Below are 25,304 nucleotides of genomic sequence, written 5' to 3'. Positions count from 1 at the left end.
GTGAGCCATCGCGCCTCGCTGTTGTGCATTTTGATATCTGTGTTTTTTTTTTTTTTTTTTGAGACGGAGTCTCGCTCTGTTGCCCCGGCTGGAGTGCAGTGGCCGGATCTCAGCTCACTGCAAGCTCCGCCTCCCGGGTTTACGCCATTCTCCTGCCTCAGCCTCCCGAGTAGCTGGGACTACAGGCGCCCGCCACTTCGCCCGGCTAGTTTTTTTGTATTTTTTAGTAGAGACGGGGTTTCACCGTGTTAGCCAGGATGGTCTCAATCTCCTGACCTCGTGATCCGCCCATCTCGGCCTCCCAAAGTGCTGGGATTACAGGCTTGAGCCACCGCGCCCGGCCGGGGGATATCTGTGTTATACCAGCTGATTATAATGAGCTGGGAAACGTTCCATGCTTTATTATGTGCTGCAACAATTCAAACAATGTTGAAATTATCTATTCCTTGAAGGTTGCTGGGCCCATGAAAGTCCTTGACCAACCTTTCAATGTCTTCTATGCTACCTTTGTGTATCTACTGAGGCTTTCACACTAGGGCCAAGTTTCAGCATTTATGTTTTACAGGAAGTCATCAGCTTCTGGTCTCCCTTATCTCACTGGGTCTGTCTTCTCACCCTTTCTTCATCAGATTTTACCTCTCCTGCCATTCTCTTCACCCCAGTCCCACTCTTAGACACATACACATACATTTACACGCTCACACACGTATGTGCACACACAGAGGACAGTTCAGTGCCTTTATGAATACTTGGCTAGAAAAACTGGAGCCACAGTACATTAGACTTATACAGTGATTCCTGGGGATAGAACTGGGACCAACAGGTGAAAACAAAGAGATTTTGTCTCAGTTTATGTATGTGTTAGTCCAGATGCTCCAAGAAGCAGACACCATGATGAGGTTAAACATGCGAAGATCTTACTAAGGGAATGCACCTGTGACGGAATGGAGTGGGGGAGCTCAGCAAGGCAAGGAGAGCCCCCAGACTCTGAGGCAAGCCCAACCCCAGGGCTGGGGAGACCCAGCGGTCTAAGAAAGCTTCCTCAAAGCCCTAGGAGTGCTTTATTTTGTGCCATCAGGGCATCAGAGGAGTCCTCCACCTGCCATGGAATCCGGGCCAGCACAACCTCCAGCTGGGAGCAGCTTGTGGGAGGCTTGGCGGCAGCCGGGCCCGTGGGCAGCTGCTCTCCCTGCAGCTGGAGTGCTGCAAGGTGCCTGCTAGTGGCTGCCACAAAGTGAAAGTTTCCTAACAACTCGAGCTTTCTGCCAGTGGAATGAAGAGCTTTTTCCGGTAGTCACTTATTTCTAGAGATGTTTAGGCAGAAGAATGTTAGGATGGGACTGTTTGTGTTTGAGTGAAAAAGTCTCAACCTTTAAGTTCCATTTTCATTCTCACTTTTCTTTCTCCTCCTCCTCTCCTTCCTCCTCTACTCTCTGTCCTTCCTCCTTTCTTCTCTTCCTCCTTCTTCTTCCTTCTTTTCCTTTTTTCTTCTCCCTTTCCTTTCTTTCCCTTTCTTTCCTTTCTTTTTCTTCTTTCCTTCCTTTCCCCATTCCTCCCTTCCTTCCCTCCTCCCTTCCTCCCTTCCTCCCTTCTCCTCCCTTCTCCTCCCTTCTCTCTCCTTCCTTCCTTCCTTCCTTCCTTCCTTCCTTCCTTCCTTCCTTCCTTCCTTCCTTCCTTCCTCCCTCCCTTCCTTTCCTCTCTCCCTCCCTCCTTATAGGGACCACTGCAATGAGGTCTTGCAGTAGAAAAGAGAGAATAGACTTAACTCCCTCTCTCTTTCTCCCTCTTTGTCTCTCTCCACACACATGCGCGTGCACACACACACACACACACACACACACACACATTAATATTATATATGAGGTTGGAGTGTGGTCATCACTTTTCCCACTTCCTCAGCTTCGCTTACAAATTTAAAAAATGTCTGATGACGCTTATATTCAGCAGTTCAACATCCCCTTCCCCTCTCCCAGCCTGAGAATGTCTTTCTTCCCAGGGTCCTGTCTCATTGTTGACAAGTTCAGGAACTAGAGGTTTACTTAAGTCAGGGTTTCTGTCCTTGTTACAATATAGTGAGGAAAAAAAAAACGTAAAATGGAACCAGGAAGCCTGGGTCTCTCCTGCCATTTCTGCTCTTTCCACCCTTCAGAGTATGTCGAAAACCAAGACGTGTTGCATGCTGGGCACTGCATTTTCATGTTGCAATGAGAGGCAGCTTAAGTGTTTTCACATGGAAGACTTTCTCCCGTGAGGCATGCCCACAGTGCAGAGGTTGGATGGGGGGTGATTTCCAGCATCAAGGAGATAGGGTGTCCAGGAAAGCCTGGGGATTGCACCTAAGAGGTCAGCTTGACCTTCCTCTCTCCTTCCTCTCTAGTGAGTTTCCCATTACAAACTCTTCCTGTCTTTTGCCAGCTGACTGGTGTTGGGGCCATTGTAGTCTACCAAAGACGGCTTAAGAATATTGCACTTTACAATAATGTTAATATCAAGCTCTTACATAGTTACCATGCATAGTGTGTCACAGGCGTCCCTCTAAGCACTGTCCATGGATAACTCAATTCTTGAATCACATCTGTGAGGGTTGATGAGGAAATGGGAGCACAGGTGTGCTCAGTAGCTTGTCAGAGGTCACAGGGCTGACAGGCATCAGAGATGGAACTGGAACCCTGTGGTCTGACTCTGTGGTCTGTGAATTTAACCTCACGCTTCACTGCCTGTTTCCTGAAAAGGGACCAAATGGGGTTTTGGTCTCCTACTTCTCAGGAGATCTGGTGCCCATTTACCTACGGCCTCCCTCCAGAAACCTGGTGGTTTAGTGGTTGACAACTGGCAACTACAGGGTGCCTCTGGGCTGCAGTGATGTTGCAAATGACCCACATAGTATTTTCTTAAAATATAATTTTAATTTTTATCAAAGAAGTGTATTTAGTTTAAAATATCAAATAATACTTAAAGCAATCTGTAAAGAAACAGCAGTTTCTCCCACTCTTCTCTCTGATTATGATCTCCAGCAACTGTACTGGATTTCCTTTTACTTCTTTTCCTTTTCCTTTTTTTTTTCTTTTTCCCTTTTAGACAGGGTCTCCCTCTGTGGCCCAGGCTGGATGGAGTGCAGTGGTGTGATTATGGCTCACTGCAACCTTGATCTTCCAGACCCAGGGGACACTCCCACCTCAGCTTCCCAAGTGGCTGGAACTACAGGCACACGCCACCATGCCCAGCTAATTTGTAAAGACTGAGTCTTACTATGTTGCTCTGGCTGGTCTCAAACTCATGAGCTCAGGTGATCCTCCTCTCTTGGCCTCCCAAAGTGCTGGGATTACAGGCATGAGCCACCGCACCCAGACCCTATTCCTTCTTGTTTACCTCTATGTGTCTCAGAAATAAATACTGCTATTTCTTGATCTATGATTTTATGTATTATCTATTCACTTTCAACCATGAAGATAAAGGTTTGGCTCTGCCACAACCTACTTGCATGAATCAATTCTTTCTTCACTTATTGCTACCATCTGAAACCCACTTGCATGGACTTTTAAGGCCAGTGAAAAGCCTGGGCATTTGAAGGTGTGGCAGTGTGGAAAAGCCCCCATACCTCGGTTAAATGTTCTGGATCAAGTTCACTCTGTATCTGCAGGACAGCATCATCCTCTTCCTGTGGCGGGATGCCTTTGGGTTCTACGTCAGTCCTCTACTTGATCATGGAGTCCTGGCGCCTCTGCTTCTATTGAGGACCCTCGCTTTGGCTCTTCACATCTACCCTTTCCATTTTCCTCTCTTTTTTTTTTTTTTTTTTTTTTTTTTGAGACGGAGTCTCGCTCTGTCGCCCGGGCTGGAGTGCAGTGGCCGGATCTCAGCTCACTGCAAGCTCCGCCTCCCAGGTTTACGCCATTCTCCTGCCTCAGCCTCCCGAGTAGCTGGGACTACAGGCGCCCGCCACCTCGCCTGGCTAGTTTTTTTTTTTTTTTTTATTTTTTTTAGTAGAGACGGGGTTTCACGGTGTTAGCCAGGATGGTCTCGATCTCCTGACCTCGTGATCCGCCCGTCTCGGCCTCCCAAAGTGCTGGGATTACAGGCTTGAGCCACCGCGCCCGGCCCCATTTTCCTCTCTTAGTCACTAGGGCTAAAAGTAAAGGGAACCTGGGATTTTGGAGCCACGTCAATAAATCACAGTGGAAAATTCTTATGAAACTTCATCTGGGGCTTTCAGCAGTCTTCTCCCTGTCCCCTTCCCAGTTTACCCTCCTTCAAAGGGTCTTACTGCATTTATCTCCCATTTTGTTTTCAGTTTTGCTAAGTTCCTATTCTCTGCTGGGGATGATTCACGGACGTCTCCTTCCATTCAACCTAACCCCTCTGGATGGACTAGCATCCCCAGGACAACAGAGAGTGCAGGGAAAGTGTCCAGACAGCTGCCACAGTAACACCAAGCAAGCCACTAATGGCCACCAGTGCAAAGGGCTGTGCTCTCAGTCTAGTGGACTCTTTCTGCTAACAAAATCAGGCTGCATTTTGTATTTGATTCAGCTCTGCAGGACACTTTCCTTGGGCAATATTCTAACAGTTGTTGGGGAGTCTGTAGTTAAAAAAATTCTCGCTTTCCTCAGAGACAATGCAGACAAGATGAGGCTTTCATAGAGCATCAGACAATATAAAAAGTACAACACTGACCTTTGTTTTTTTCTTCAGACTTTCATGTCCATTTGCAGTCATTTGATGCAAGCATCACAGACGTTGTAACTAAGCAGCTATAGTTCCTAGAAAGCTTTAAGGCTTTATGCTTCTTGCAGCCCTACCTGACTTTCTAACAGGCTTACTTGGCTAGCACCTGCTTGATATGAGTGAACCTGGGAGACAGAACTCCACATTTTCATGCAGCAGTGACACCAGGTAGAAGAGACAGCTCACCAGCACCCTGCTTATTCCCCCTACATCACATGGCCAGCAGGAGAGCCCATGTAACTGCAGGGTTCTAGAAGTTCTAGAGTTTTCAGGCTCCACACACTCTTCTCTACCGTAACACGGCTCACCCTCCTGATCTGACACTTCATCAACAGTATAGCAGCCTTTTCCTGAACTCTTCTGTGAATCTCCCCCCATGTCACATACTTCCCTGCCTCTAATGATGATATCCTCCACCTCCTTGTGACTTTCCCTATTAGAAAATCATTAATCCAGCTTGGTCAACATGGCGAAACTCCGTTTCTACAAAAAATGCAAAAAATTAACCAGGCGTGGCAGTGCATGCACCTGTAATCCCAGCTACTTGGGAGTCTGAGGTAGGAGAATCACTTGGGACCTGGAGATCGAGGCTGCAGTGAGCCGTGATTGTGCCACTGCACTCCGGCCTGGGCAGCAGAGTGAGACCCTGTCTCAAAGAAAGGAAAAAATAAATAAAATCCCTAGTATAGGGAAGGGGAACCATTTCCAGGGTACCAGGAGTGGTACCCATACAGGATCACCTCCTCACTTGGAGGAACTCCACTTGACTTCTCCTGGTGTGTTTGGTTACAAGAATATAATATAACGATTCTGCAAGTGCCTAGTCTTCAGCTATTTTTGCCATTGCCTCCCTGCTCATCACCCATGCCACATGTTTTCTTTCTATGCACTGATCAACGTCCTTTCAACAGAACGATTCACTCCTAGCCCATGAGTTAGCTCTGCATGTTTGAGATCGTTCTGTGCTGCTTCTCTTTTCTCCCGTACTACAAAGACCCCCAAGTTCTTTCCATCTCTGCTAAAGTCTGAAAGTGGAGGTAATGACATCTCAAAGAGTGTTCTAAGGTGTGGTCTACTCCTCTGGACTTCTGTCCATATTGGGAGGATATTAGCAAGCACTCTAAGTAATTTGTTGATTTAACTTCTGTCTCCTGTGCTGCTGTTTGTGAGGCACATTGGTAAGAAAATCTTCCATTTCCCTCACTGGCCTCATCTGTTGGAATGTATGGTGTGGGGTTGTGCAGTTGGTAAATTTTTGAGATGTCTGCACACACACACACACACACACACAATTTCTGTCCATTTTTATTAGGTTTTATGGGAGAGTGGGTTTATAATACAGCCTAACTCTGATGCCTTTCACTGGAAATCTCTACTTATTTTTAGGTATTTCAAGTTTTGTAGTTAAAGTTATCACTTTTTCTTCAGTGATTTTTTTTTTTTAAATTTTAAGAGACAGGGTCTTGCTATGTCGCCCACGCTGATCTTGAACTCCTGGCCTCAAGTAATCCTCCCACCTTGGCTTCCCAAAAGTGCTGGAATTACAGGTGTGAGCCACTGTACTTGGCCCTTCATTGATTCTTCCACTGTTTTTATGTTTATATAACTGTTCGCAAATCCAAGATCAGATTAAATATTCATCACTTATTACTTGATTTTTTTTTTAAAGGATCTCACTCTGTTGCCCAGGCTGGAGTCCAGTGGTGCAATCACAGCTCACTGCAGCCTCAGACTCCTGGGTTTAAGCAATCCTCCTGCCTCACCCCAGAGAAGCTGGGATTACAGGTGTGTCACCATGCTCAGCTTTTTTTTTTTTGTATGATTGCATATGAAACAACTAAAAAAAAATTGTCTGGAATTTATTTAAATCGTCTCAAGTAAAGGTTTAATTTAAATAAACTAACACACAAATGACCTTCATCCACATCACACACACCCCACCCTAACCGTAAGTGTATTGCAAACACACATATGTATGTATATATGAAGATATATGTATATGTGTATGCATATTCATGTAACATATGCATATACAGATAAAAAGGCTTTCCCCCCCCTCTATTCACTGCTAATAATCAATTTAAAAATGAGAATATTTTAAAATCCAAGCACAGATCCAGGACTAGAGGACTTGAGTGCTTCTGATTATTGTCTAACTATTGAAAAACAGATAATTAGTTCTTATTTTCCTAATAGTTCCCTTAGAAGCCCATCTAAATTTTAATCAGGCAAACCAAAGTTTAATTGGCTTTTATTATTTCCAACATTTTAATTTTAGATCAAACTTATCATAAAGTCAATTTATTTGCCCTATCTCCTTTTCTAGAAGGGATATCTTGTGTAAGCAACATATTTTGTATGGATTTTATACAGACTTTCCCATTACTCTCTTGTGGAACTCCTGCAAAGTAAGTTTCTAATCTATTTTCTTAGCTTTAAAGACAGAGGTGGAGGCCAACATTTTTCCCATAGAATATCTCTGTTACACAATTTTGGAGATTATAGACTGATTCACATAGTATGTGAGGTTACAAATTGAGTGAGACATAATGCTCACTTGCACAAAGATGTAAAATTTAAGACGGTATCTGAATAAAGAAAATGGCGGGAAATATTGACTGCCTTGAAATAAAGAAAAGAGCTACAGAATCTTAAGGAAGACCTTATAAAGGTGATTTTTCTCATTATGCAGAAAGTAATCCTTAGTTTATCCTTCCTGGGCCATTTCAGTAACTGCCTTGTTGGTCTCCTACAACCTCTTTTCTGTTCAATCCCACGCAGCAGACAGGGTGGTCTTTCAAAGGTCACAAGGGAACATCTTGTGTTTTCAAAAGATCACCCTGTATATGGATTGAACAGAAAAGAGGTTGATCAAGATGTTCCCTTCCTAAAGACCTCACATAAGTACCCTGTGCACTTACAAAATGTAAAATCCTAAAAGTGAATTATAAATCCTGGCATAATCTGGCCTCTGATTATCTCTTAAGTTTCATCAGACACTGCCCTCTTCCTTCTTGAAACATTATCGTCCAGCTATGCTGCCCTTCATTTAGTTCTTCGACTGGGAGAAGTTCCAACCTGCCTCAGGGACCTTGCACATGCTGTTCCTGTAATGATATTCCTTCCTCTTTTCCTTGAGAAATCCCTCCTCCTTCTGCAAGTCTCAATTTGCGTTTGAATACTTTCGCAGTAACCCCATCCTAAGCAGCCCCATCTCAATCTAAATTAGATCCTCCATCAGTCTGAGTTCTTCAAGATGAATAATCTAAGATAGGATTACACATGCAATACTTGTATTAGGGGAACCACCTGTGAGAAAAATATAAGGAGGGAGCTGGCATAGTGGGGGAGCTGTCAGACAACAATGTGAGTCTGACCTGGAGTGAAGGAGAGAGGGAGGGAATGTTGAGCAGAAGTTTCCAGGCCTGCTGTGCAGTCTAAAGAAGATGCAGCAAGGCCATGGGGTGAGGCTGAGGGTCTTTGAGTCAGAGCCAGCCATCACAGGAGTCCCTGTTCCCCAAGAATGCTCCTGCTTTGGTAGTCCTACCGCACATGATCGCTGGCTGGAAGCAGCCCACGGTGAAGTGTGGCCTCCACACAAATGCAATGATAGATTTCAGCAACGGGCAACAGGAGCCTTGGCCCCTGATGCTTTCTGTGGTTAGAGGTGTTGTGAGGTGCTCCTGGTTACCACATGGTCGCATGACATTTTCTCTTGCAGCACCCTGTACTTTTCTTCATTAACACTTGTCACATCTGCAATTGTATAGTCTTCTGTCAGAGCTTCACCCAGGCAGAGACTGGGTCTGTCTTTTTCATTGCTATATCCCAGTACTCAAGGCAGTACCAGCTCACAGTATGTGCTCAGTTAAGACCTGTGGAATGAACGTGGTCTTAACTTTCATTGCTTTTAAGTAGCAGTGCTTCCATTATTTAACAAGACATATCTTCCATGATATGATTTTTGTATTACATCTTTATACTTGGACTTATATACCTAGGGATTAGGGCCGATTATAAAAAAAAGTTCTCAAAATGTAATTTTTTGTTAGCTTTTAGAGAAAACTGGTAATAAGCTTACATGAACTAATTAATTCATAGATGAAATGCTCCTTAATAGGAGAGACTGTGTCTGGCTTGGTCAACACTGCCTCCTGCACCTAGCTCAGAGCCTGTAGTACAGCAGGAACTCAATAAAGGGTTTGTTCAATGAACTGAGTGGGAAATTTAGGGCAGGGGGTGTGAATGGAGGAAGAAAACTTTGGCAGGAAGCTGTTTATAATTTTAGCTTTGTTCTCATGGAAGAGTGCTTATATGTTTGCAAAGCACTAATGATTAGCCAACAGTATGCAGTTGGTTCTTCATATCCAAGGTTCCAAAACTGTGGGTCTAACCAACTGTATTTCAAAGATAGAAAAAAAACAATAAAAATAATAACAAAAATAATACAAATGAAAATAAAACAATATAACAGCTATTTTCCTAGCATTTACATAGTATTAGGTATTATAAATAATCTAGAGGTGATCTAAAGTATATAGTAGGATGTGCATGGGTTATATACCTAAAATACCAGGCAATGTTATACAAGACACTTGAGCGTCTGTGGGCCTGGAATCAATCGCCTGTGGATTTGTGTCCTCCAGCAATTTGTCCTTGAATTATTTCAATGTTAACAAAAATAACTGCGTAATCCCAAGGAAATGGTATAATCTCTCTGGACCTCAGTTTTCCTATTTGTAAAATGAGAAGTTTGGAGTGGATGATCATGAAGATTTCTTTTCAGCACTTGTGTGTTACAGGTCTATTCATAAACACAAAAACGAGTACCTCAGGTCATTGCCAAGCCTTACAAATATAAGTATGTTTATATATATAGAGAGATATATTTTATATATATATATATAAAAAACATCTATAAGTGTGTGTGTGTGTGTATATATATATAAAGCATCTATATCTGAGTTGTTTTGGAATTGAAGTTGCATGAAATATAACTTGCTGTTTTTTTACTTTAATTTCTCTTTTAAATAGTCCTTCTGGTCACAGACTGACTGGGACCACAAAGTAGAAAACTATTATTCTTTGTTTCTTTCTTTTTTTTTATTTAAGACGGAATCTTGCTCTGTCACCCAGGCTGGAGTGCAGTGGCGCAATCTCTGCTCACTGCAACCTCCGCCTCCCCAGTTCAAGTGATTCTCATGTCTCAGCCTTCTGAGTAGCTGGGATTACAGGCACCTGCCACCACGCCCCACTAATTTTTTTATTTTTTTTATTTTTAGTAGAGATGGGTTTCACCACATTGCCAGGCTGGTCTCAAACTCCTGGCCTCAAGTGATCTACCCACCTCGACCTCCCAAAGTGCTGGGATTACAGACTTAAGCCACCGCACTCAGCCAAAATCTATTATTCTTACAAGGAATGAAAGGGGATTTTTTTTCCCCCATACAGGTGAAGACAGAAAGATACACAATAGAAACCTCATGACTTAGAGAAGGGAACTGCATAAAGATGACTGTGACCATGCTTTTATGTATGAAGCAGAGGAGAGGAAATCAAGAATGCTGGATGCTATGGAGAGGAAACACCCAAACTTATTAGTTCCCCCGCACCACCCATTCCAGCTTGTTTCTTCAGTCCAATACTTCTATATCCCCTGAAAAGGTTTTTTTTTTTTTTTTTAAGGGGGGTGGGAGTCTCACTCTTTCACCCAGGCTGGAGTGTGGTGGCACAACCACGGCTCACGGCAGCCTCAATCTCCAGGCCTCAAGTGATCCTCCCACCTCAGCCTCCCAAGTAGCTGGGACTACAAGCATGCACCACCATGTCTGGCTAATTTTTTAAATCATTATTTGTAAAGTTGGGTTTTTGCCATGTTGTCTGGTTAGTCTTGAATTCCTGGGCTCAAACGATCCTCCCACCTCGGCCTCTCAAAGTGTTAGAATTACAGGTGTGAGCCACTGGCCCAGCCTTCTCTTCCATATATATTCAGTTGCATAAGCTCTATCTATCTATCTATCTATCTATCTATCTATCTATCTATCTATCTATCTATATTTAAAACTGCTAAATAAAGACAAATCACTCACAGTCCCACCTCCAAAAGTTACTTGTTTTTGTTTTCTTCTGGTTCATAACCTTATTTGTTTTGACTCATATACTTACTGGTTTGTTTTAATGCAGTTGCTACCATAATCATCAATCACCAGGTGCTTAATAGAATGCCCCACCATTTGGGTTTGTCTGATGTTTTCTCTTCAAGATGTGCCTCTCTCAGGGTGTACCTTCATCACTTGGTTAAGGTAGTAGCTGCCAGGTTTCTGCACTGAAAAATTACTGTTTTTCTCTTTCCAAATAATTGAGTCACTTTCGATTGTTTATATTTTTCTAGAAATATTCCCATTTTGTCTGTTTTCAAGTTTATTAGCATAAAGGGATTCACAAAATTCTCTTTTTTCAAAAGAGAATTGTTGCATCGAAAATTGTCTTCCTTTTCTTTTCTAATATTTGATTATCTTTGCCAGTTTGTTAGTTTTCTTTGCCATTTCAAAGAACCAACTTTCATCTTAAATTGTCCTTTCTGTCAAGTCTTTACTTCGTTAATTTGTTTTATCTTTATTACATCCATCTTTCTAAGTTCTTAAGTTAATTCTTTTATTTTTTTTCTAACATGTTGTATGCTTAGCTCTTTAACTTTTTAGCCTTTATTCCCATCTAACATAAGCAGTTAAAGTATGAAATTTGCCTCTAAGTGCTGATTTATCTATATCCCACAACATATAGTATTTTATCATGGAGTTCTAATTTTAAAAACTTCCTTTAAGGGCTGTTCTTTGACTTGTGAATATTTAGAAAACTATATTATAATTTAAAAACATATAGTCTTTAAATTTCATCTTCTTTGCTGTTTAAAATTTCACTATGTTGTGGTCAGAGAATTTGGTTTGTATGATAAGAGTTCTTTGAAATGGGTAGAGTCTTGCTTGGTGGCCTGATATTAGGTCAGTTTTCTTATGTCTCATGGGTACTTAAAAGATAATACTGGCTTTAAAAAAAAAAAATCCAGTTTGAAAGTATCTATTTTTTAAAGGTAGCGTTAACCCATTTTCACATATTACAATTACTGATGTATAGTGTCTTATTTTTTCTATGCCACATCATTATTTTTATTTTTGTTTATTTTTGTTGCATTGATCAATAATTCTTTTTTATTGAGATGGGGTTTTGCTCTTGTTGCCCAGGCTGGAGCACACTAGTGCGATCTTGGCTCACCGCAACCTCCGCCTCCCACGTTCAAGCGATTCTCCTGCCTCAGCCTCCTGAGTAGCTGGGATTACAGGCATGCGTCACCATGCCTGGCTAATTTTGTATTTTTAGCAGAGATGGGGTTTCACCATGTTGGTCAGGCTGGTCTCGAACTCCTGACCTCAGGTGATCTGCCCACCTCGGCCTCCCAAAGTGCTGGAATTACAGGCGTGAGCCACCACACCCGGCTATCTTTTTTCATTATTTTTCTCTGGTTATTTTCTAGAGCAGTGCTTCTCAAATTTTTGTTCTCAGAATCCCTTTAATACTCTTAAATTATTGAAGTCCCAGAAGAGCTTGTATTTGTGTGGGTTATATCTACTGATATATATCATATGAAAACTTAAAGATAGTAAATTTAAAAAAATACTTATTTATGCCTCAATTAAAATAATAACTGTAAACCATATGATAGTTATAAAGCATATTAACGTAATGTTTTATTTTATTATTATGCTTTTTAACCTTTTTTTTTTTTTTTCTTTTTGAGATGAGATCTTGATATATTGCCCAGGCTGGTCTTGAATTCCTGGACTCGAGCCATCTTCATGCCTCAGCCTCCCAAGTAGCTGGGATTCCAGGTGTGTACCACCACACCCAGCTTGAAATAACATTTTTGAAATGAAACATAACTGGTCAGTTGTGGCTCATGCCTGTAATCCCAGCACCTTGGGAGGCCAAGGCGGGTGGATCACTTGAGGTCAGGAGTTTGAGATCAGCTTGGCCAACATGGTAAAATCCCATCTCTACAAAAATTACCAAAAATTAGCTGGGGGTGGTGGCACATGTCTGTAGTCCCAGCTACTTGGGAGGCTGAGGCAGAATGGGTTGAACCCAGGAGGTGGAGGTTACAGTGAGCTGAGATCATGCCACTGCACTCCAGCTGGGCAAGAGAGCAAGACTCTATTTCAAAAAAATAAAACCTAAACTAAAATTTTCTTTTTTCTTTTTCTTTTTTTGAGATGAAGTTTCACTCTTGTTGCCCAGGTTGGAGTGCAATGGTGCGATCTTGGCTCACTGCAACCTCCGCCTCCCAGGTTCAAGCAATTCTTCTGCCTCAGCTTCCCAAGTAGCTGGGATTGCAGGCATGCACCATCACGCCTGGCTAATTTTGTATTTTTAGTAGAGACGGGGTTTCTCCATGTTGAGGCTGGTCTCGAACTCCTAACCTCAGGTGATCTGCCTGCCTCGGCCTCCCAAAGTGCTGGGATTATAGGTGTGAGCCACCGCGCCTGGGCTAAAATTTCAAAACATATGAATTTAATGAGAAAGAGTAGTGTTATTTTACATTTTTGCAACTTTCTTTAATGCCTGGCTTAGCAGATGACTGCTGGATTCTCACATCTGCCTCTTCATTCAATCTATTACAAAATGTTATTTTGGTTAGAGAATCCTGCTTCACACTGATAGTTGGAAAAGGAAAATATATTTTCATATAACTAGATATTCTTTGATATTTCACCAAAATTCAAAAGTGGGTTTTTAAAGGTTAATTGCAATGTGGAAACTGAAATCATACATTGAACTTTCTCTGTTACATTAAAATCTGTAGGCCTGTTTTGCACTTTGAATAGACCTTATATTTGTGTGTGATTCTATAACATCACGCATTGGCATTTGGAAATATTCACTGACTGAGTTATTCAGATTTTTCCAAATGTTAATGTGCTTCATGATACATTAGCAAAAAATTATACCCATTAACCTCATCAGAAAATAAAGTACTAGAAAGTTATCAGTAGTGGTGAATGCAAGCTTCCAAACATTTTCTTCTTTCTCTCTCTCTCTTTTTTTTTTTTTTTTTTTTTTTTTTTTTTTTGCTTGAAAGCTCAAATTTTGCCACTGGCAACAAATACTGTCAGTTTTCTGTGAAGTGATAGACTCTCACTTGGTTTATTTTTGAGAAGACATCAGCCAAACACTCAAGTCTGAACACGTAGTTTGTCAATATGTCATTCTTTCAGGTAAAAATGGAATCCCTTGAAAAAAGCAGCTAGTTTCAACTCCTATTCAAAGCATCGCACGAGTGCTTTTCCTTGAGGCAATCACTGTATTTCAGTATGCAGTCAAAGTGCTTTACATGTACTTCCTGCTTTGTCACACAGAATATTAAAAAGGTTGGTACCCAAAGTTTGAGATTAATACAATTAATATTCTACACTGCTTCATGAAGGACATTCTCAAGTGAAACTGCATGTATTTGCTTGTTTGTTTGCTTGTTTTGTTTTTATTTTATGTGACGATAAAAATATAACACCTCAAGTATAGTTTAATGCCACTGTCTTCATTCATGTAAGAAGCTTGAACTTTTACCCAGTGTTAGTTTTGTACCATTACTACAAATGTCAACAGAGGGAATAAGGCACATATATCTCAGTATTATTAGGGAGATAATTTTAAACTCATAGACCCTTGAAAGTATCTAAGGGATTTCTCTAGGTGTCCGCACACCATACTATGGAAATTGTTGCTCTTTAATTTCTATATCCTATCCTATCTTTATCCTAGTAATTGTTACCCTTGAACTTTTAATAAGCATAAACTTATCTTTTCTATCAATATCAGGAGTTAACCATTATCGATTACTCTTCTTACGTACAAAGCAAAATCAACATACTTTTTATTTTATCTCATTATTACATTAAATTTTTTTTTTTGTAGAGACACAGTCTTGCTATGTTGCCCAGGCTGGTCTCAAACTCCTGGCCTCAAGCAGTCCTCTCACCTTGGCCTCCCAAAGCACTGGAATTATAGCTATGAGCCACTGTGCTGGGCCCAATACACCTTTTAAACAACTCTGCTCCTATCACCTCTCAGGTGCTTCATTTTAGGTTCATATTATCTTTAAGAATTCTTTCTTAGTGGCATACATTTCATTTCCGTGATCAGAAATCAGTTACAATCAATATTTTACTGACTTATTTGATATTCTCTGTTGGCTGTATCAATTTTCTTCCTTATCCGTGCATATCTTTCTTTACTTTGGCTCAAGGGATAAATTTTTCAAAAGGGACACATACATGAGTGGAATCGTTTTTTAATCTTTTCACGACTAAACAGGTATTTTACTTTGCCATCACACTTAATTGATCTTTTGCTGTGTTTAGACTTTCATGTTCAAATCCCTTTTCTCTTGCCCAGCAGCATTTAGTGATGTGGATGAGAAGTTTATTGGCTGGCAGTTTCTTTTTCTGTTCTGTTGAATGTCACTTAAGTTTTTTCCTAGTATTTGTAGCATTTTTAAATTTAATCTTCGACCCAAAAATTTCACCAAGATGTGAATAGAAGTGCCACTTTTTCATTATTCTTTCCAACACTTTGGTGCCTTTCCAATACTCAAGTTTTTTTTTTTCAGCTGTAAGACATTATTATTCTAGTCTAGTCTAGTCTTCTTTTGTGTATTTGTTTCTTCTCTTTCATCCTCTTCATTGCTTTCTTCTGTAACTTTTGTTAATTGAACTTTATGCCTGTAATCATCCAGCATACCTTTTAACTTTGTCTTATGATTTTTTTGTTTGTTTAAAAACTGGGCAATGCTTTGATTGCTCAGTTTATTAATTCATTTTGTGCTGTCTTTCCTATTCAGTCCTCATACAAACTTTTATTTTTATTTTAAAAATCATGTAACTTGTTTTGTGGTTTTTGTTTTCTAGTAGCCTCTGCTTCTGTTGTAGGTTCAGTAGCTTCTTTTTACCCCTGTCTCTTTTCAGATTTTTTTTTTTTTAACTAACAAGCAAAAAATCAAAAACAAAAACATGACAGCCTTAAAGTTGGAACAGCAATAAGTCAAATTGCTGCTAGAGTTCCCAGGTGTACCTGGGGTACATGTGCCCTCATTGCAAGGCAGGAGGTAGGTATGTGACTGTGCATTTAGGTATATTTGTGACCGAGAAGAATCAGAGAAATGGAAAGCACTGGAGAGCAGAAAGCAGCAGGAACTTTTCAGCAGGCAATCTCACAGGCGGCTCTGTTCCTATTCTTTGCCTCTGTATCCTCTGTGGTTCCTTCTGGTTCCAGCTGAACCGGTGATAATCCCAAATCGCTCCTTCCTCCTTTTCAGTTTCTCATCATCTTCAGACTTTCTGGAGATTGAAGAGCCATTCAAACCAAATCTTTGAGCTCTTTCCTTTAGCTTATCCAGGTTCATCGTAGGTTTGTTGTCAGATGACAGACCTTTTGTTGGAACTGGAGAAGTCCCAAACCCAGCTGCCCAGGCAGTTTTCTTACTTTACAAGCTCCCAGGTACATGCACTCATTCAGCCCTCTTCTGCATTCTCTCTGCCTGTGCTATTTCAGATGTAATTTTTACCACTTTCTTCTCTGCTTCCACATCAACAGTTTTTTTTCAGGGAGTTCTTCCTCTTTGACAGGGATTTCTATGGGGCTTTGTTTTTTCTTCCTCTGTTTCACCTCCCAGTACATCCTCATTTGCCTCTTCTTCAGCATGTCCTAAAAGATATGCCTGGAGCCAGCACTTTGGGAGGCCAAGGCAGGTGGATCATGAGGTCAGGAGTTTGAGACGAGCCTGGCCAACATAGTGAAGCCCCATCTCTACTAAAAATGCAAAAATTAGCCGGGCATGGTGGCACGTGCTTGTAGTCCCAGCTACTCGGGAGGCTGAGGCAGGAGAATGTTTGAACCCAGGAGGCGGAGGTTGTGGTGAGCCAAGATTGAACCACTGCACTCCAGCCTGGGTAACAGAGTGAGACTCCCTCTATAAATAAATAAATAAATAAATAAATAAATAAATAAATAAAGGCCTGGAGCTTTTTGATGGCATCTTGTTTCATTTCCTTGGTCTCCAAACCACGAGCAAGATATTTGTGCTTTAGTTCAGCAATCTTTCGCTTATGGTGCACCACCGTCTTGGTCGCCATCTTGTTACCCTTCACTCTAGTAGGCCCCTACCCATTACCTCTCAAGTATCTTCCTTTTAACTTTATTTTCTGTATCCAGCATTAATTATTTTCCTCATAAATAACCTTTTTTGCTCATCTTGGGGCTTCTCTTTTACTCATGTAAGGTTTCCTTAAATGTGTGGTTATTCTTAGTTCTCATATTAAAAATGAAGAGTTAGACTGAAGATTTTTTAGCCCGGGCAGGAGGCTGTTAGCAGAGTAGAGCTCACTATTCCTGAGGTGGGCTGCTCTCTTGATGGAAGGTCTGGTCACAGGCTCTGAGGATTCCCGGAGGGTCCTTTGTACATATACAAGTGAAGCCCAGCGGGGCAAGCTGGGGGTTAGACACATGAGATAACTTTTCTGTTGTGTTAAGCTCATATTTTTTGTCTGTTTCCATTTGTGGCAGTTTGAAGTTACTCTAGGTGTTTTACCATGTTTTTTCTCTCTCTGGCATTAGGAACCCCAAAGGCAGACTCCTCTGTATTTAAGAAGCCAATTAATGTTGTAGTTAGTTCCATTGGGCACACTGTACAGGAACTGGCTTGGCCATAGGCACTGAAGACTTGAGTTTTCCAAGCTCAGAGAGAAAAACAGTCCTCAGGCACACATTAACCCTTCCTGCACCAAAGGTGGGGTGCAGCCTTCTCAACTCTGGCTTCTCCTTTATTCCAATCTCTTCTGCTTTCTATCTCCTAGAATTGCATTAAAATTTCTTTTCCATATTGGCTGTAAACATTAGAGGTAAACCCGTGAAATGGTATTTAAATGGAAATTGGTCCTGCAGGCTTGTAAAATGCTTTTGTACTTTCTCTCTTACTGCTAGAGATTCAATTGCTGTAATTTCCTCAGAAAAACTGACTCTTTTTAAGTTTCAAAACTAATTTGGTTATAACATAGATCTTTCCTTTAAAAATCATATTTTCGTTTGCTCTTAAATGTAATATTTCCCTTATTTCCCAATTCTTTAATCTATATTTCTGTTACATGAATCACTTGCTATCAATTTTCTGCAGGACATTTAAAAACAGATGACCTCTAGTTATATTATACTAAAGATAAGTTAGGACTTGCTACCCATCACCCCATTCAGTTCATTCAATAAATATGTGTTGCCTGCCTGCCTGCCTGATATATACTTTCTAGAATGTTCTAGGACCTTGGAATTCTACAAATAATGTAAACATGTTGTCTTTCTTCAGGGAACTTACAAACTGCCCTTTTACATAATTTCTCTATTACTCTGAATTTGGACATATCTCCTGTTATATTGGTCTTTTGTATCCTGTTTATGAGTTTTCCCTTTTCAACTAACTTTTTTTCTAATTGTGAAAATAGAGCATGGTCAAGAGTAGGAAATAGAGAAGGATGCATAAGAACTCAGGCTCCGAGGTTGTGTGTGGTGGCTCACACCTGTAATCCCAGCACTTTGGGATGCTGAAGCAGGTGGATCACTTGAGCTTAGAAGTCCAAGACCAGCCTGGGCAATGTAGGGAGACCTTGTCTCTACAAAAATAAAAAAAATTAGTCAGGCATGATGGACCACTCTGGAGGCTGAGGTGGGAGGATCACTTGAGCCTGGGAGGTTCAGGCTGCAGTGAGCCATGATCGTACTACTGCACTCCTCTAGCCTTCTAGCCTGGAGGACAGAGCAAGACCCCCTAAGACCCCCTATCTCAAAAAAAAAAAAAAAAAAAAAAAAAAAAGAAAAAAGAACTCAGGCACTTGGAGGCAATGCTGATCTAATGCTGACTGCTACCTGACCCTGGGCAAGTTACTTAACACTCTATTCTCAATTTACTCATCTGTATGAAGGGCATGATGTCCATATCTGACTCTAAGGTTATTATTAATATAAGGAATACATGAGTTAACCCATGTAAGGGGCTTAGAACATTACCTGGCATATAGTAGATGCTCAATAAGTAGTATGACGTTATTATTGAAGATTACTTGAAAAGTCAAAAAGTAGAAAGGAGCAAATAAAAATTCACCTATAATCATTGCTAACGTTTTAGATTTTGATTTACTCTCTCTCACACACACACACACCACACACTAACCAATTTTAGTCATTTCATAAGTTGCTATCTCTACAAATTCTCTCCTTTTTTTTTTTTTTTTGAGATGGAGTCTTGCTCTGTCGCCCAGGCTGGAGTGCAGTGGCCGGATCTCAGCTCACTGCAAGCTCCGCCTCCCGGGTTCACGCCATTCTCCTGCCTCAGCCTCCCGAGTATCTGGGACTACAGGCGCCCGCCACCTCGCCCGGCTAGTTTTTTTTTTGTTTTTTTTTTTGTATTTTTTAGTAGAGACGGGATTTCGCCGTGTTAGCCAGGATGGTCTGGATCTCCTGACCTCGTGATCCGCCCCTCTCGGCCTCCCAAAGTGCTGGGATTACAGGCTTGAGCCACCGCGCCCGGCCCTCTCCATTTTAAAAATTCTTGTCTTGTTCTCTTACTTTCACTTTCTATTGTGATATCCTTTTCATTGTTTCTAGAACTCGGTGGGTTACCTTTCCTGTAGCTCTTTGGTTTTGTTTCTAATCCTTTTACTTCATAGGTGAACTAATAGCATGCTTAGGGCACTACAAAGCTGGGGCTTCCGAGAGGGGGCAGGAGAGAGAGAGAGAGAGAGAGAGAGAGAGACCATGCTTCAAGCAGTAGATCAGTATATTTTGCAATCAGTATCTAAAATGAAACCATCTTAATTTCAATGGACATAAATTTTGTTTTACAGTTTACTGTTTTTAAAAACTATGCACTTTATGTGGTGGAGGGCATTATAATATTTTCACTGAATTAATCGAATCTTCTCTTTCCCTAGCATAGCCATCTTTAACGTGAAGCTTATCAATATTGTCCTGAGCTTATGGATTCATTTCATTTCCCAGGAATCTTAGACAGGTTATGTCAAGGGTAAAAGGTTAGAGTCATCAAGGACAAGCTCTGAGCATAGAGTCTTCCAAATAAATTTTAACTCTTTTTCTAACATGGAAAGTATCTGTTATCTCTTGTGATTTGCCTCTAGCAAGCACTAAAAGGAGCATGAAAGCAACTAGTAGTCAAACAATCATTTTTGGCATTTAAGTTGTGACATTAATCCTGGGTAGGAAAATTGGTTCATTAATTTCCATTTGAAAGTCTTATTCTGTTAATGGGAAAAAAGCCAATATTCCAAAAGAAAAAAGTAAGTATCATATTTTGAAGCTTTGCTCTTTCATTTTTGGTCTGAATATGGTCATTTTTTTGCTGGGAAGCTGAAGTGATTACATAAGTCAGTAATCAGCCGTAGTGAATCAGCTACAAGAAAATGAGACCAATCTCAAGTGCTCAAAACTCAGAATATGAATAATGTAGAGAGTAGAATTCGGCTGGGCGCGGTGGCTCATGCCTATAATCCCAGCACTTTGGGAGGCCGAGGCGGGCAGATCACGAGATCAAGAGTTCGAGACCAGTCTGACCAACGTGATGAAACTCTGTCTCTACTAAAAATACAAAAATTAGCTGGGCGTAGTGGCTCGTGCCTGCAATCCCAGCTACTTGGGGGCTGAGGCAGGAGAATTGCTTGAATCTGGGAGATGGGGGTTGCGGTGAGCGGAGATTGCGCCACTGCACTCCAGCCTGGGGGACAGAGCGAGACTCTGACTCAAAAAAAAAAAAAAAAAAAGTAGAATTCATGTGCTCTCAAGATAAAGGCTATGCGTGTGTGTGTGTGTGTGTGTGTGTGTGTGTGTGTGACAGAGAGAGAGAGATAAAGAGAAAGAGGTGGGGGAGAGGACAGTTGAGACGGAGTACATAGCATGAAATCCTGGAAATTATATAAATGTTTCACTACTTCTAAGGAAAAGGTAGTGGATAGAAATTTTTTTTGCCCCTAAGTCAAGTCGGCGTTGGGAATGATGGACAACAGGTAGAAGAAAGGAATTCTTAATATCATGCCTTTGTTGATTGAAGTTTAGCTTTCCCTTCCAGTTGCCTCAGGTCTGAATGTAAATATCCTTGGTTTCCTAGCTCACATTTAAGGAGAATAGAAGAATGAATCCCCACATTTTTTTTTTTAATTTGAAGGGGAGAATTAAGAGGGAGAAGAAAGTTCAAGCTGGATCGATGCTTATTAAATTAAATTTATAATTATGCTTCCTAAAATCAAGGCAACTTACATTTGCATAGCACTTTACAGCTCACAACCAACTTTACAAATATGCTGTGAATTGATTTTATGAAAACATGAAGAATGCAGCTCCTCCCATTCTCTCATTAATATTTTAAGCCACAACTTTTACTTCAATTCCTCAATGGCAATGGAGCTTTTATTCATTCATTCAACAGTTGTTAATTGACTACGAAGTATGTGGCAGACGCTGTTCAAGGTGCTTGTGATATATTCATGAACAAAACAACCCTAGCCCCGTGGAGCTTAGGTTCTAGCGGAGGTAGACAGACAAGGAACATTGACCATAATAAAAAACTAAGTTACGTTGCGTTTAAGGAGGTGATGGCTGTTATGGAAAAAAGAAAGAGTAGAGAGCTGGGTAAAGGAGATAGAAAGTTTTAAAGGAATTGGAAATTCCAGCATGGATGGAGGCAGGTTGCTGCATTAAATGGGGTAGTCAGGTTAAGTCTCATTAAGGTGAGATTTGGACAAAAGCTTAAAGGAGATGAGAGAGCTAGCCTTAGGTATTTGGGGGAAGAACGTTCTGGGAAGATGAAACAGCTGAAGTCAAGGCTTTAAGGTGGGACCAGTGCAGCAAGATGAGAATGAGTGAGAAGAAGAGTATCAGGAGAATAGACTGTAGAAGTAAGGGACCCATGATCCTGGGGGACCTGGTAGGTCATTGTAACAACCATCACTTCTATTCTAAAGGAAATGGGGAGTCATTACAGAATTGAGCACGAGAGAGCATGATGTGATTTCTGATTCAGTGGGATTTCTCTAGATGCCGTTTAGTTGAGAATAGACTGGAAAGGAGGCAGAGGGTAATCATAAAAGCAGGGAAACCTATTAGGAAACTGTATTCATTTTCTATTCCTGTATAACATACTATCTCAAAATGTAGCAGCTAAACTAGCATACATTCATCATCTCATGCACTTTCTGAGGAATCTGGGATCAGCTTAGCTGTGAGGTTCTGGCTCAGGGTCTCAAAAGGTGGCAGTCAAGTTGTCATTTGGGTTCATAATTTATTCAAAACTTGACTCAGACTGGAGAGTCTACTAGGCTCACTCATCTGGTTGTGGGCAGCCCTCAGTTCCTCACCAGCTGTCAAGGCTTCAGTTCCTTGCCAAAATATGACACAATATGGTAGTTTGCTAGCACAAGGGGATGGGGTGGGAGTGGGGGAGAGACAAAGATGGAAGCTGCAGAGTTTTATTGTCTAGCTCTGTAGTGATATACTATCACTTCTGTTATGTGCTATTGGTCATATAGACCAACCTTGGTCCAATGTAGGAGAAGACTTGCAAATGTGTGAATTCTAGGAGTCAAGGATCAATAAGGGCCATATAGGAGGCTGGCTACCACAGAGACAATGCAATAATACAAGTGCAAGATGATGGTGGTTTGGACCGGGGTGCTAGCAGTGGAGGTAGTGAGAAGTGGTCAGATTCTGGATATGTTTTGAAAGTAGACCCACTGAGATTTTCTAATGAAGTGGATGTAAGAAAATGAGGAATCAAATATGACTCCAAGTGTTGCAACTAGAAGGGTAGAGTTTTCACCAACAGAGACAGGAAAGGCTGAAGGCAGACAAGGATTTAAAGTGTCTTGCAGTGGCTGCGGTGGTGATTTAAGAGCAGATGTTTGGTTTTCCTACATTATTTATCTTGCTCTTCTCTAATCCTCATCATGGCCCAATTAGAGGGCACTACTCTGTGTCTAGGGCTCTGCTAGGTGCATTGCATGCATTTCTCTCATTTAATTTATCAGCTTTTTCACAAATGAGAAAGCTGAGATCCAGACGGGTTGAATCGCTTGTTCTATGTGATAGGGCTAGTAAGTTCTGTGTGACAGGGATTTGACTCTATGACCATCTCCTGTGGTCAGATTCTGGATGTATTTTGTAGCTGTGTTACTCTGGACAACTTAGTTAACCTTTATGTGTGTTAACACTTTCTACAAACAATCTGACACACTTTAGATGTAAGTGCCTAGAGCCAGTCTGGGTGTGTATGAGTGTTAATTTACTCAGGGAGATATGTGTGTGTGTGTGTGTGTGTATGTGTGTGTGTGAATGCACTTGGGGATCAGGTAGAGTTTGCTGCTTCTAGAAGAAAGCCAAAGGCTAAGCTAGAGAAGAAGGTTTTCCAGGTCCCAGGGTGAAGCCAGGTTGTTGTGAGTCCAAGGTAGGACAAAAGCCAGTGACTGTGCATGGGAACTGCTGGGTTTTTTATTTGATGATTCAAAATGCCACTGTTTTGGTGTCAGTGGATCCGACAGTTCAGTGACAGTTTTCTTTTTTCTTTTTTTTTTTTTTTTGAGATGGAGTCTCGCTCTGTTGCCCAGGCTGAAGTGCAGTGGCTTGATCTTGGCTCACTGTAGCCTCCGTCTCCCAGGTTCAAGTGATTTTCCTGCTTCAGCCTCCCGAGTAGCTGGGATTACAGGTGTGCACCACCACGCCTGGCTAATTTTTTGTATTTTCAGTTGAGATAGGGTTTCGCCATGTTGGCCAGGCTGGTCTCGAACTCCCGACCTCAGGTGATCCACCCGCCTCAGCCTCCCAAAGTGCTGGGATTACAGGTGTGAGCCGCTGCACCTAGCCTTCAGTGACAGTTTTCTTTTCATAGTCAATCATCTTTCCATGATACAAATTAAATGGTAGATTTTGCAATAAATAACACATAGGCTGTAAAAGTTTTTAGCAAAGGGAGGCCCTGAAAGACTAAAATAGGGAAAATCCTGGAAAATTTTTTGGAGGATGGGATGTTGCAGCTGGACTTTGATAAGAGCACAATTTAGATAGAAAAGCAGGAAGGGAATTTCAGGCAGGGGAACAGTCTGAGCAAAGGTATAGAAGTAAGAATGGGCATCTTTAGGAAGCTGCAGAGAAAATGGCTTAATTCCTTATATTAAATAAGTGCAAGGAAGTAAATTTTGAAAAGTAGATTGGGACCAGATAATAGAAGACCTTAAATGTCAGATGGAGGATTTTGGACTTGATGTTATAGGCAGTAAAGAGTCATAGTACACTCTGAAAAATCACGTTCTGTGAAGATTATCTCACTAGCCTTCAGTATGGATCAAAGAGGGGAAAGTTGAAGGCATGAAGAGATAAGACTGAAGCTGTAATCATAAATATGGTGATTGACTTCATGTAAGGGATAAAGAGAATAATAGCTAGCATGTATGCTGCTTTTATAGTGTGTCAGTATATTTAATTCTGACAAAAATAGGAAGTGAATATCATTATTCTGTCTACATTGGGATATGTCTCCATTTTATAGGTGAAGAAATCGATACACAGAAAGGTTAATTAAGTAATCCAGGGTAACACAGCTAGTAAGTGGTGCAGCCAAGATTTGCACCCAGGCAGTCTGGCTTCAGAGTCTGGATATTAAAACAGTACATAAGGTTTGGCCTTGAGTGACTGAGGACAGATAATGATGAAGAGTGTCTGGTTGAGAAATGATGATTCACTTAGTGTTGAAGACATTGAGTTTAAATTGAAAAGGCTCTTTTTTTTAACTTTTATTTTACATTCAGGGGTACATGTGCAGGTCTGTTATATAGTAAACGCATGTCACAAGAGTTTGATGTACAGGTTATTTCATCACCCAGATACTAAGCCTAGTACCCAATATTTATTTTTTATGCTCCTATCCCTCCCCTCCCCTCACCCCCAGCCCTCTGGTAGACACCAGTGTCTGTTTGTCTCTTTGTGTCCATTTGTTCCCATCATTTGGCTCCCACTTATAAGTGAGAAGATGCAGTATTTGGTTTTCTATTCCTGTGTTAGTTTAAGGATAATAACCTCTGGCTCCATCTATGTCCCTGCAAAGGACCTGATCTCCTTCTTTTTCATGGCTGCATAGTATTCCATGATGTATATGTACCATATTTTCTTTATCCATTCTTCTATTGATGGGCATTAGGTTGATTCCACGACAAAAGGATTCTATGTAGAAATACAGAAATGGTTCTCAGGTACTATATGTCTGTTAGTCATTAAGGTAGAGCAATGAAAGCTGTAAGAACAATGATGTAGATAAATAAGAAAAAGACCAAGGAATGGTCAGAGTTAGAGAAGGAAGAGGAGAGTTCAGGTAGAACAGAAATTAGAAAAGAATGGTTGGCTAAAAAGAAGAACCACCTTAGCATACTGTCTCACAAGTAAAGCAGGATTTTACAAAAGTAAAAAATGGACAAGAAAATTCAAGGAGT

General features: G+C 41.0%; 2 protein-coding genes and 1 pseudogene across 5 annotated transcripts in view; 1 reads left to right on the top strand and 2 right to left on the bottom strand.

The window, feature by feature from the left end:
* ZNF706 (zinc finger protein 706) overlaps positions 1–25,304 on the bottom strand; it is a 664,654-nt gene that overhangs the window by 328,806 nt on the left and 310,544 nt on the right. The gene's annotated exons all lie outside the window — the stretch shown is intronic.
* The window catches only part of GRHL2 (grainyhead like transcription factor 2), a 184,447-nt gene that overhangs the window by 21,013 nt on the left and 138,130 nt on the right, over positions 1–25,304 (top strand). The gene's annotated exons all lie outside the window — the stretch shown is intronic.
* On the bottom strand, positions 15,973–16,513 carry LOC126961542 (SAP domain-containing ribonucleoprotein-like; annotated as a pseudogene).

The sequence above is a fragment of the Macaca thibetana genome, chromosome 8 (assembly GCF_024542745.1).
Source record: "Macaca thibetana thibetana isolate TM-01 chromosome 8, ASM2454274v1, whole genome shotgun sequence".
NCBI classification, from domain to species: domain Eukaryota; kingdom Metazoa; phylum Chordata; class Mammalia; order Primates; family Cercopithecidae; genus Macaca; species Macaca thibetana.
This window is presented reverse-complemented; position numbering and strand designations above follow the sequence as displayed.